Genomic DNA, 11,448 nt, shown 5'->3' with positions numbered 1-11,448 from the left:
GCTGACGTTTCGGGCCTAGACCCTTCATCAGAAATGGGTCTAGGCCCGAAACGTCAGCCTCTCTGCTCCTATGATGCTGCTTGGCCTGCTGTGTTCATCCAGCCCTGCACCTTGTTGTCACAGTTTATAGACAGTCAGTCAATGTGGCGTTTTATAAATTCCTACTTTAGAAATAAAGCCGGTCTAACTCGAAACCAAAACACAAACAGATTCTAAACAAGGCCTCATACTTAACATGCATTATCTGACCTAAAATGTCACCTATTCCTTACACTGATTAAAACCTTTAGTTCTCTCAGGAAGGTGCCTTGAAAGGAATTCAGGGATTTACATATACATATTAATAATTAAAACCTTCTAACTGATGAAAGATTTAACAGCATCTTAGGTTTGTTTAATGTATCCTCATCAGTGGTATGACCCTTTGATCTTTTACTTATAAATTCTATGTCTGATGCTACCTCTCTCACTAACACCTGAAGAGGGAGCGAAGCTCCAAAAGCTCATGTTTTCATATAAAGCTGTTGGACTATAACCGGGCTTCGTGTGATTTCTGACCTTATCAGAAAAAGAGTTGAGGAAGGAGACCCGAGTAGGACTGGAGCAAAAAATGTTTGACGTATGCTGCACCACCTTTCGTCACCCTGAGAAAGTGCTGGATAAATGTTCAATGACCATACAGAAGTAGGTAAGGTATCAGGCGCAATCTCTCTTCATTATTGGGTATTAATTGTTTGTCCTCTAATGTTATTTACTCTACAATTAACTGCTCATGCTGTACTGTGCTTAGAAAACATAACTTGGTGAGAGGTAGAGGTGTGGAGGGGGCAGATGGGGCCAGGGAGAGGTTATGGGCCTCCACTGACAAGCACCTTGTTGGGCATAGGGTAGTGTGTGTCCACATGGTTATGTGGTTCACTAAGAAGGAGGTCTTTCACCATGAGGATCTGCAGACGTCTGGAGTGAACTGCCATGAGAGTTTGAGCCTCCGGAATCTTGATGCTCGGACACATTGAGTGGGTATATCCTGTGTTAGGAGTCTCCCATCCTTCCAGCTGGATGGTGGTTTCCATCCCATTTGCCCTGTAGAAGGGGCATGCAACTAAGAGAAGGGATAAGCAAATAATGCCAATTAGAGTCATAGAGACATACAGCATGGAAACAGACCCTTCAGTCCAACTCGTCCATGCCGACCAGATATCCTAAATTAATCTAGTCCCATTTGCCAGCATTTTGCTCATAAACCCTTAACATTCCAGTCATGGGCATGTTTAAACAAGTTGGTGCAAAATTCCAAAAGCCAAAAGCAAAGGAACAGTTTTCTACTAATTCACTTCAGTAGAAAGTTGTTCCTTTGCTTTTGGCTTTTAGAAATTTGCACCAACGTGTTTAAACTCGCCCACAACAGGAATGTCTCAATCATGTTCTGTTCATAACTGTAAATCTGCAAAAGAATATTAACCAATGAAGTTCTGGAAGAAAAAAATGATGACGGTGATTTATTTTGGTTGATATTGGGATATCTAAGCACAGGGAAGAGACAATCAGGAACTATGAACCTATGTCTTATAAAAAGTTTCAGTAGGAATTTTTTTGATTTGGTTTGGGTAGCTGACTGCCACCAAACCTCCCTTCTCTATGCTGAGGCTAGGGCCTGTCTAATTATCAGATATGGAGGAGAGACTGCTGCTGAGACTTTAAGCAGAAGAGGCACTAGTCTTATCTGATAATATAGTTTAATGCATGATAGCAATGGATACAGTCTACATTACCTTGCCCAGCATAATTACTAAGGACTCAGGTAAGCTATAATAAATATTTCTCTCGCCTTCAGGTACTTGTGCAGAATTCAGCTGTCTCTACCCAAAGATTCTGTGACATTATCAGACGGGTTAAAGCTCAATGCAACATTAACGTTAACCTCCTATACAATATATTCACACAACGAATGACTGCAAATATACCTGGAATGGTGATGTCTCTTCAATTGGGTAATGTATGATTGTGCACCCTTGGTCTGGGTGGTTTACCTGGGCTACTGGTAACATTGTATTAGCATATTCACAAGGTGTCAAGTGTAACCCCCACCCCTTCCATTCCATAATATCACCTATCTCCAATTCTGCCCCAGCCTTTGCTGTTATATCCTTATTCACCACACTTGACAATTCCAGTTTTGTCATACCTGACCTTATCTTCCACTCTCCACAAACACGAAGACCATTCAAAACTTTACTGTTTGTATCCTTCTTCTCACCAAAGTCCGCATATACCTCATGATTGCTGAGTTACATTATTTCCCAGATAATCATTGTCTTGCTTTCAAAGTTTTCACCTTCCATGATGTCACCCCTCCCAATATCTAACCTCGCCCAGCTTTGTAAAATTCTGTATTTCTCCAACTCTGTGTAAGTCACTTTGTTTGCCCAGCAATGACCTTTGTACCTATTGTCTGTGAGGCCCTGTGTTATGTTTATCCCCACAAATGTCACACCTTCCCAACGTGACCTCTGCATTTAGAATTTTCCTTCAAACCACACATTTTTATCCAAGTATTTGGTCATCTGTCCTAATATTTCATTCCTTGGCTCAATGCTCATCATTTAATGTCTTTTCTGACTCCACGCTGACAACGTTAACAGTTTTCTCTTCTCAGGGACTTTCTCTTCTTTCAGATCTGCTGTGTTTCTCCTCTAAATGCAGTCATTGATACTTGGTCCTGCCAACCTACTATCTTATCTCCAGCATCCTTTTCCTCTCCAATTTCCTCTCCAACCTTTGAAATAGTTGACCACACCAAACTCCTCTTACATCTCTCCACTGTCATCTAGCATAGTGTAATTCTATTCTTACTTAGCCCTTCACACCCAGGGAATCACCTGAAATCACCCCCACACTGTTACCTCTGCAACTTGACAATAACTTCTCATCTACACACTGCCTGCCAGGGAAATGCAGAATCTGTTTTCAGATGCACACTGTCAACACCCAGCTCTAGTGTTCACATTTACTTTGATCAAACTTCAGTTGTCAGGCTGTTTAGTTCATAGAATCCCTACAGTGTCAAAACAGGCCCTTCGGCCCAACAAGCCCACATCGACCCTCAGAGCATCCCACCCAGACCCATCCCCCTATAACCCACCTAATCTATACATCCCTGAACACTATGGGCAATTTAGCATGGTCAATCCACCGAGCCTGCACATCTTTGGACTGTGGAAGGAAACCAGAGCACCCGGAGGAAACCCACGCAGACATGGGGAGAATGTGCAAACTCCACACAGACAGTGTCCTGAGGGTGGAATTGAACCCAAGTCCTTGGCGCTGTGAGGCAGCAGTGCTAACCACTGAGCCACCGTGCCACCCTGTTGTCTGATTTTAGTGCTAGATAAAGAGTACGTGGAAGAATGCAATTGTACCCTTCATGTACTGGCTGGCTTACCTCATTCATGTGACATCTCCATCTGCTATAGGGGCCTTTGCGTGCAGTCTGTGGCGACCTTTAAGCACACATCACTTGGAACATGTCATAGAGGTGAGCAGTTAAAAATGTAAGCAAGTCAGCTATACAAAGAAAAAAAAAGATGAAGTTTAAAAATATTTTACAACTTTGATTTACTGGGTGAATCAAATAATAGTGCATTTTCAACCCTCTGTTGTTATGGAAATGAAATGAGATGATTACATAGATGATTTGGAGTTGGGGACTAAGTGTGGTTTGTCAAAATTTGCAGATGACACTAAGGTGAGTGGTAGAGCAAAGTGTGCAGAAGATACTGAAAGTCTGCAGAGGGATATAGATAGTCTAAGTGAGTGGGCAAAGGTCTGGCAGATGGTGTACAATGTTGATAAGTGTGAGGTCATCCATTTTGGTAGGAATAACAGCAAAATGGACTATGTTTTAAATGGTAAAAAATTGCAGCTCACTGCTGTGCGAAGGGATGTCCTTGTGCATGAATCGCTAAAAGTAGGATTGCAGGTGCAGCAGGTAATTAAAAAGGCAAAAGGAATTTTGTCTGCCATTGCTCGAGGGATGGAGTTTAAAAACAGGGAGGCTATGCTGCAGCTGTATAGAGTCCTGGTGAGGCCACACCTGGAGTACTGTGTGCAGTTTTCGTCTCCTTACTTGAGATATACTAGCACTGGAGAGGGTGCAGAGGAGATTCACTCGGTTGATTCCAGAGTTGAGAGGGTTGGATTATGAGGAGACACTGAATAGACTGGGATTATACTCATTGGAATTCAGAAGAATGAGGGGAGATCCTATAGAAACATATAAGATTATGAAGGGAATAGATAAAGTGGAGGCAGGGAGGTTGTTTCCGCTAGCAGGTGGAACTAGGACTAGAGGGCATCGCCTCAAAATAAACGGAAGCAGATGTAGGACTGAGGTCAGGAGGAACTTCTTCACCCAAAGGGTTGTGAATCTGTGGAATTCCCTGCCTAGTGAAGTGGTTGAAGCTACCTCACTGAATGCTTTTAAGGCAAGGCTAGATACATTTTTGAACAATAAAGGAATTAAGGGTTATGGTGAGCGGGTGGGTAAGTGGAGCTGAGTCTCAAAAAGGTCAGCCATGAGCTTATTAAATGGCGGGGCAGTCTCAAGGGGCCAGATGGCTTACTCCTGCTCCTAGTTCTTATGTTCTTATGTTCTTATGTTTTTATGTTTTTATGTAGATATCAGGTCAAAATTGGATTTTCTCAACTCAATAAAACTATCAAATAGTGATATAGTGTACAAATTAGAGTAGTGGTCCTTACATTAGTGCTCGGAAAAAAATACTACAGGGTGTATTGCATGCTGCCATTCACTGGGGAGCATAAAGGTCAAACAGGAGGGATTCTAAAAGATTTGAAGCAAACTTTTAACCTCACATTAAAATTATTTATCGATGGTATGCATTCAACATCAGAGATATTGATCAACATGTGACCACATTGATATTTCTAGCTGAATCATGAGATTTTGGGCAACTAAAAGATGACCCCATCAGAGATTGGATATTCTTAGACATAAGGGATCCTGCTGCGAGAGCACATTTGCTGAGAGAGGTTGAACTTACTCTTAAGAAAGCTATCAATATACGCAGAAGCTCTGAGATTGTCAATCAACAGCAAGAACACGTTAATGGGAGAACACACACACTGTGCCCAAGGACAAACAACCGACTGGGAAGAAGGAAAAAATGTTTACAGAAAGAATGATCAAGGCAAGAGGACAGGATATAAATATTGTGAAGAACATCACATTAAAAAAAAGAAAACTTGTCCAGCATGATGAAAGCAGTTGTATAACTACAAGGAGCTGAATCATTTTGCATCTAAGTTTTTGCTAGAAAATTAGAAAGCAAGTTGAGAGAGATGGCTGCTGGAGAGGCATCAACCAATGATTATGATCAATCACTCAAGACAATACAATAAATTGGCATTGTCAGGTCTAAAAGGAGCTTGTGACTGTTGGAATGACTACTGTAGGGAGAGAGTATCAAGTGAATGTAAAGTATCAGATAGAAGTTGGTACTTCATGCAACATCATGTGTTTTACAGATCAGTACAAAATCGCTTGAGGTGGTGACCAAAGAAGGAAGTCCTGGAAGGTAACACTGAGACTAAGAAGACACATGAAACTTAAGATTCTGTACAACAAGTTGGAAGAGCTGGAGAGGTAGATTGTAATCAAGGAAGTTACAACTTCTAAAGACTGGATTAGCAGCATGGTAGCAGCGAAAAAAGCCTGGAAAACTAAGAGTGTGCATAAATCCAAAGAATGTCAATGAAGATTTGAAGAGATGTGACCAACACCTATCAACCATGGATAAAAGTTTACCACAAAATGCTAAAGCAAAGGTCTTTAATACCCTCAGTGCTAAGGATGGTTACTGGCAAATTAGCTGGATGAAATAATAGTTTTCTAAGTACATTCTAGATACCATTTGGGAGATACAGATGGGAATATATGTCCCTCCCTCTCTTGTTAGCATTTCACAGGGACCATTCTTTTTAGCACAGCCTGGTCCAATCCTTGTCCACTCCCAACACCTCCCCACACCCCAACAACACCTCCACATGCCATCGTAGAAGGTGCAACACCTGCCCATTTACTTCCACCCTCCTTACTATCCAAGGGCCTAGACACACCTTCTAGGTAAAGCAGTGATCTCCTTGCAGTTCACTCAATCTAGTTTACTGTATTTGCTGCTCATAATGTTGTCTCCTCTACACTGGAGAGACAAAATGCAGGCTGGGTAATTGCTTTGCAGAATGCCTACGTTCCATCTGCAAAAATGACCCTGAGCTTCCAGTTGCCTGCCACTTCAACTCACCACTTGTTCACTGGCCAACATTTCTGTCTCAGGCTTGCTGTAGTGTTCGATCAAAGCTCAGTGTAACCTGGAAGAATAGTAGTTCATTTTCCACTTGGGGACCTTGTAGCCTTCAGGACTCAATATTGTTCATTAATTTTAGAGCCTGAACACCTTTTTCTATGTCCTTTACTCATCACCACACCCCAGGCCCTGTCATGACATGGTCTGCTTTAAGCACAGCCAACCCAATTTTTACTTATTTTGGTCCCCTTTACCAACTTCACTCACTGTCTCTTTCACGCTCGCTCTCTCTCTCGCTCGCTCTCTGGGCTCAGTCTTTATCCATCCGCTCACTCCTTTCCACCACCACCAGCTCCACCGCCCCCCCACCCCATCCCTTGTCTTCAGTATTTATAACAACCTCTTCCTAGCTACTATCAGTTCTGACAAAGGGCCGCTGAACTCAAAATATTGCCTCTGCTTTTACTCCAGAGATGCTAGCAGACCAAGTGAGTTTCTCCAGCAATTTCTGCTTTTGTTTCAGATTTTCAGCATCTGCAATTCTTTGTTTTAGTCAAGAATGAAATGCAATTGAAGATGTCTGAAGTCAAGTACATAGGCCCTATACTGTCAGCGAAAGGGCTTAGCCCAGACCATGACGAGGTCATAGCTGTAGCAGAGACGCAGAGACCAACAGGTGTGAAAGCAGTGCAATAATCTGTGATCTATTTAGCAAAGTTCTTTCCTAATTATTTTTAAGAATGACAACCTCAAGGCAACTCATCACTAAGGATGTGATATTGGGGCACAGCGCAAATAACAGTTTTCACTAGAATCAAATGACTAGTGATGCTGATGCCAGTACCAGGGTGCTGTGACTACACAGAGAGTCAAATCTGGCAAACAATGCTTAAAGACAGAACTCTCCAATACTGCAGGAAGAATTCAGACGTAGCTCCAAGGATTTGTGATATTCAACACCACACACGATCTCCATACTAACCTCATGCAAATGTAAAGGCAGAAAAAATCGCCAAAGACACCATTATGAAATCAAATAAATCCAGCACAGACTTGTACAAGGCAATCAGTGATTGGAGAAATACACCTATCGAAGGGCTGGAAAGCTATCCTGTACAAAGACCAATGTTACCCTAAATCCACTAGTGAAAAAAAAAATTAATGAAGCCAGAAGCAGGAAGAGACATGAGTGACAAATTCAAGGTAAGGTGGATAGAAAGCCAAATTTCACTTTAAAAAAACTGTCATTGCTAAAGCTGAGCATTGGAGAGCCAGTCAGGGTGTAAATTTTCAAAGCCCTCAACAAAATTCAGCCCATGTGACAACTGTGTTCAGGCATGTCAGTTCAATTGCGGTGAAGAATAACCAGACATATCAGCACATTTGCGGGGATTTATATATAACAGGATAAGCTGTTCCTTCACAGATCAGGAAGATGTGATCTCACTATTGTCATAGACTATAGACAATCAGTCCAAGAGGCCCACCGTTGCCCAGCAATGGAAATACATCAGGGAAAACAGCATTCACCATGAAAACAGCACTCATCAAAGGAATGGCATTCCCCCAGAAAAGGAACATCAATCTAGGAAGAACGGATACCAGATGAACAATCAATGGGAAAGCGTGCACATGTCACTGGGAGACATGCACGATGTAATCACCGTGTATGCAATGAATATGTAGTGATATATGAAAGTGGAACTAACAAGAGTTAACACATGCTCCTGTCAATTTCTGATCATTTTCATTGTGACCATGTATGCTGAGTAACCTGCAATTGTAAATGATAGTTCATGCAATATTTTTGTTATCTTTTATGAAAAGGGGCATGTTTGAAGAGATTTAATTGTGTTCTTAGTGTCCTGGCTGGCTTTCCATAGTTACATGATCTTTATCTCTGCTTTGTGTGCATTCCGCGACAGCCATAAATCATATATTTTTTCAAACAAATAGAAATTTTCTCCAGCTAAATATTGGGAAGACTGAAGCCACTGTCTTTCGTACGTCACACATTTCGCAGTCCATTTCATAGTCACCTACTCCATTTCTTTTGCTGACAATTTCTGAAGTTGAACCAGTCTGTATGTAATTTTCTTGTTATTTTTAATCTCGAGATGAATTTCCAGAATATTTCCATAACTTCACTTAAGACCACTTATTTTCGCATCTGTAACAATGCCTACCCCCTCCTGCCCCAGCCCATTTGCTGCTGATAATTTCATCCATACCATTGCTATTTCTAGACTTGACTGTTCCAACACATTCCAGGGCCAGTTTCCCACATTTTATCCTCGATATTTTTTTCTTAGCTCATGTCAAGTCACATTCAAGCATCACCTTGTGCTCACTGACTTGTTGTGTCTTCTGATTAATTATTGTTTGTATTTTAAAATTCTCATCTTCATTTTCAAATCCCTCTACACCCTCATCTCTCTCTATCTCTGTACTCTCTTCCAGCCCTCTGCAACATTGGTACTCATTCAATTCTGGCTCTTAAGCGTCTCAAATTAGAATTGTTCTACAATGGTGATAGTGCCTTGGGTAATCTGTGCCTAAAAGCTTAGAATTCCCTCCCTAAATCTGTCCATATTTCTTCCTTTGTGTGACTTCTTAAATGGACCAGTTTCATCAATATTTGGGCCATTTGTAAGAATATTTCTTTATGTGAGTCAGTGTCAATGTGCTCCTGTGAAGCACAGTGGTATATAAATACAAGTTTTTGTTATCTTTCCAAGAAGTCTGAATGCTAAGCAGCAAAAAAGCTGATGGTAAAAATATCAAGAAGTTGTTAGACCAGTCTCTGGGAGGGCTGCCCAACATGCTTTTCATTTAATGTCAGAAACCAAGAAAAATAACATAAAAGGAGCGGCAGCAAACCAACAGGGGAGCAAAAAAGTTGAAAACGAAAGAAAAGGACCCCAAAGTAGAGATAATGGTGAGGGGAGAACAGGAAGCTCGATGGTTTAAAGCGAGGTTAAAACTAGATTGGTGCATTGTGATAACAAGGTGTGGAGCTGGATGAACACAGCAGGCCAAGCAGCATCAGAGGAGCAGGAAAGCTGACGTTTTGGGTCTGGACCCTTCTTCAGAAAAAAAGTGCACAGTGTTACCTGCTGGCAGTCAGTGACGGGTGTAGAATAACAAGAGCTCTAGATCAACAGTGAGACTGAGCTCAGCAGTGTAAAACTGAAACTAAAATTGAGTTTGAATATTTTCAGAGCACTTGAGTACAGGAAACAGCAAGAGTGCCCTGAATGCAGGGTGGGCGATACTTTCAAAGAACATTAATCCAGGAAAGTGTGTGACCAAAATGTCTGAACCATTGTAGCAGTGTTTCAGAGAAGCTTTAAAAATATGAGGGGTTTTGATAGAATAGATAAAGAGAAACTATTTCCAATGCAGGAGGGTTAGGAACCAAATGTAATGTTGGCAAAAGACCCAGATGGAGCGGTGATAAGAATACTTTACATCATGCTGTGTTAGAATGCACTATCTACATGAAAGGGAAATTCAATAATTTGTAAAATGGAACCGGATATATACCTGAAAAGGAATTGTTAGCTGGGACACGTGGAAAGGGGGCTGAGATACATCAGGCAGATTTTTCAAAGAGTCAGCATGAGCGCAACAAGTTGCCTTCTTCATTGTTTTATTCAATGACCATTTCTATTTGAGAAATAGCAAAGAAAGCTGAAAGCTGGGATTAATCTCCTTCACGGATGCCACTGCAATTAGAAAGAAGCAAAGAACAGGGCGTAGCCTGTATTCAGTCAGGGCAGTCAATCCATATTCGACCTGCAGATATGGCAAAGGTTATTGAGCAAGATGTAACTTAGCAAGACATCGACTTTACTTTGATAAACAACTCGGCAGAATGTGCCAGCCATGCACCTGTTTCGGGCATGAAAAGCCAAACAATTCTGAAGTCTCGGTCTTGTTTAAATAAAATTGCCAAATACTGTGGGTCATGCAGTAATCCCGATGCACAACACTAGATTCTAGCAGAACCTAATATCAGGCAGGATGGAAGCTGTCAATTTGGCAGCAAATAAAATCCAGTGAATGGGGAGAGGGAGCTGGGTAAAATGTGAACAGCAGATATTCAGAGTTGCACGGCCCCAAAATGTTTTTGTGTGCCGCGAGGATCATTAAAGTTGCGGTAAGTTTACTGCTGTAATTTTGAGGCTGTTAACCCCTTTAATGCTGAGCCAAGTTTAAATCCAATCTCTAAGAATGTACAAAAACAGAAGTTGCTGGAAAAGCTCAGCAGGTCTGGCAGCATCAGTGAAGAAAAAAATCAGAGTTAATGTTTCAGATCTGGTGACCCTTCCTCAGAACAGTTCTGAGGGAGAGTCACCGGATCCAAAACGTTAACTCTGATTTTTTTTTCACAGATGCTGCCAGACCTGCTGAGCTTTTCCAGCACCTTCTGTTTTTGTTCCTGATTTACAACATCCAAAGTTCTTTCGGTTTTCTCTAAGAATGTAGAATGTGAAAATAAACTATGCTGAGAGTTTGGCCTGTTGCTATTTAAAAATTGGTTACAACTGACAGTTACTCTGCAGCATTTACAGAGTATGATTCTTGACGAATAGCATTGATAAATATTAATAGATACAAATATCTCAGAAGTTTATAAAAGGAAGAGCAAGGAGAAATAAAATGTTAAAGTAATTTTTACTTCAGATGTTAATAGGCAGAATTAATAAACTTAGATGTTAATAGAGTATTAATTGTATAAAAACCGAAGTTGTTGGAAAAGCTCAGCAGGTCTGGCAGCATCTGTGAAGAAGAAAATCAGAATTAACATTTCGGGTCTGGTGACTCTTCCTCAGAACCTCTGGTTCTGCTGAGCTTTTCCAGCAACTTCTGTTTTTGTTCCTGATTTACAGCATCTGCAGTTCTTTCGGTTTTTATTAATTGTATAAGTTTGTTATCTCATGGGATTCATTAAGTTTTTATTGCTCTAATATCTGTCCTTTACTTGGGTGCTATTGGTCATAATTGTTAAACCATTTAAAGATCTTCTGTTTCATTGGTTGAAATGTCTGCTTCATGATTGGTTAACGTAGGTTGTGTTGACCAATGTCTAGGAAAGAGTTTATAAGGGGTGTAAACC

Source organism: Rhincodon typus, chromosome 1 (assembly GCF_021869965.1).
Source record: "Rhincodon typus isolate 14 chromosome 1, sRhiTyp1.1, whole genome shotgun sequence".
Taxonomy (NCBI): Eukaryota; Metazoa; Chordata; class Chondrichthyes; order Orectolobiformes; family Rhincodontidae; genus Rhincodon; species Rhincodon typus.
Note: the sequence above shows the minus strand (reverse complement) of the source record.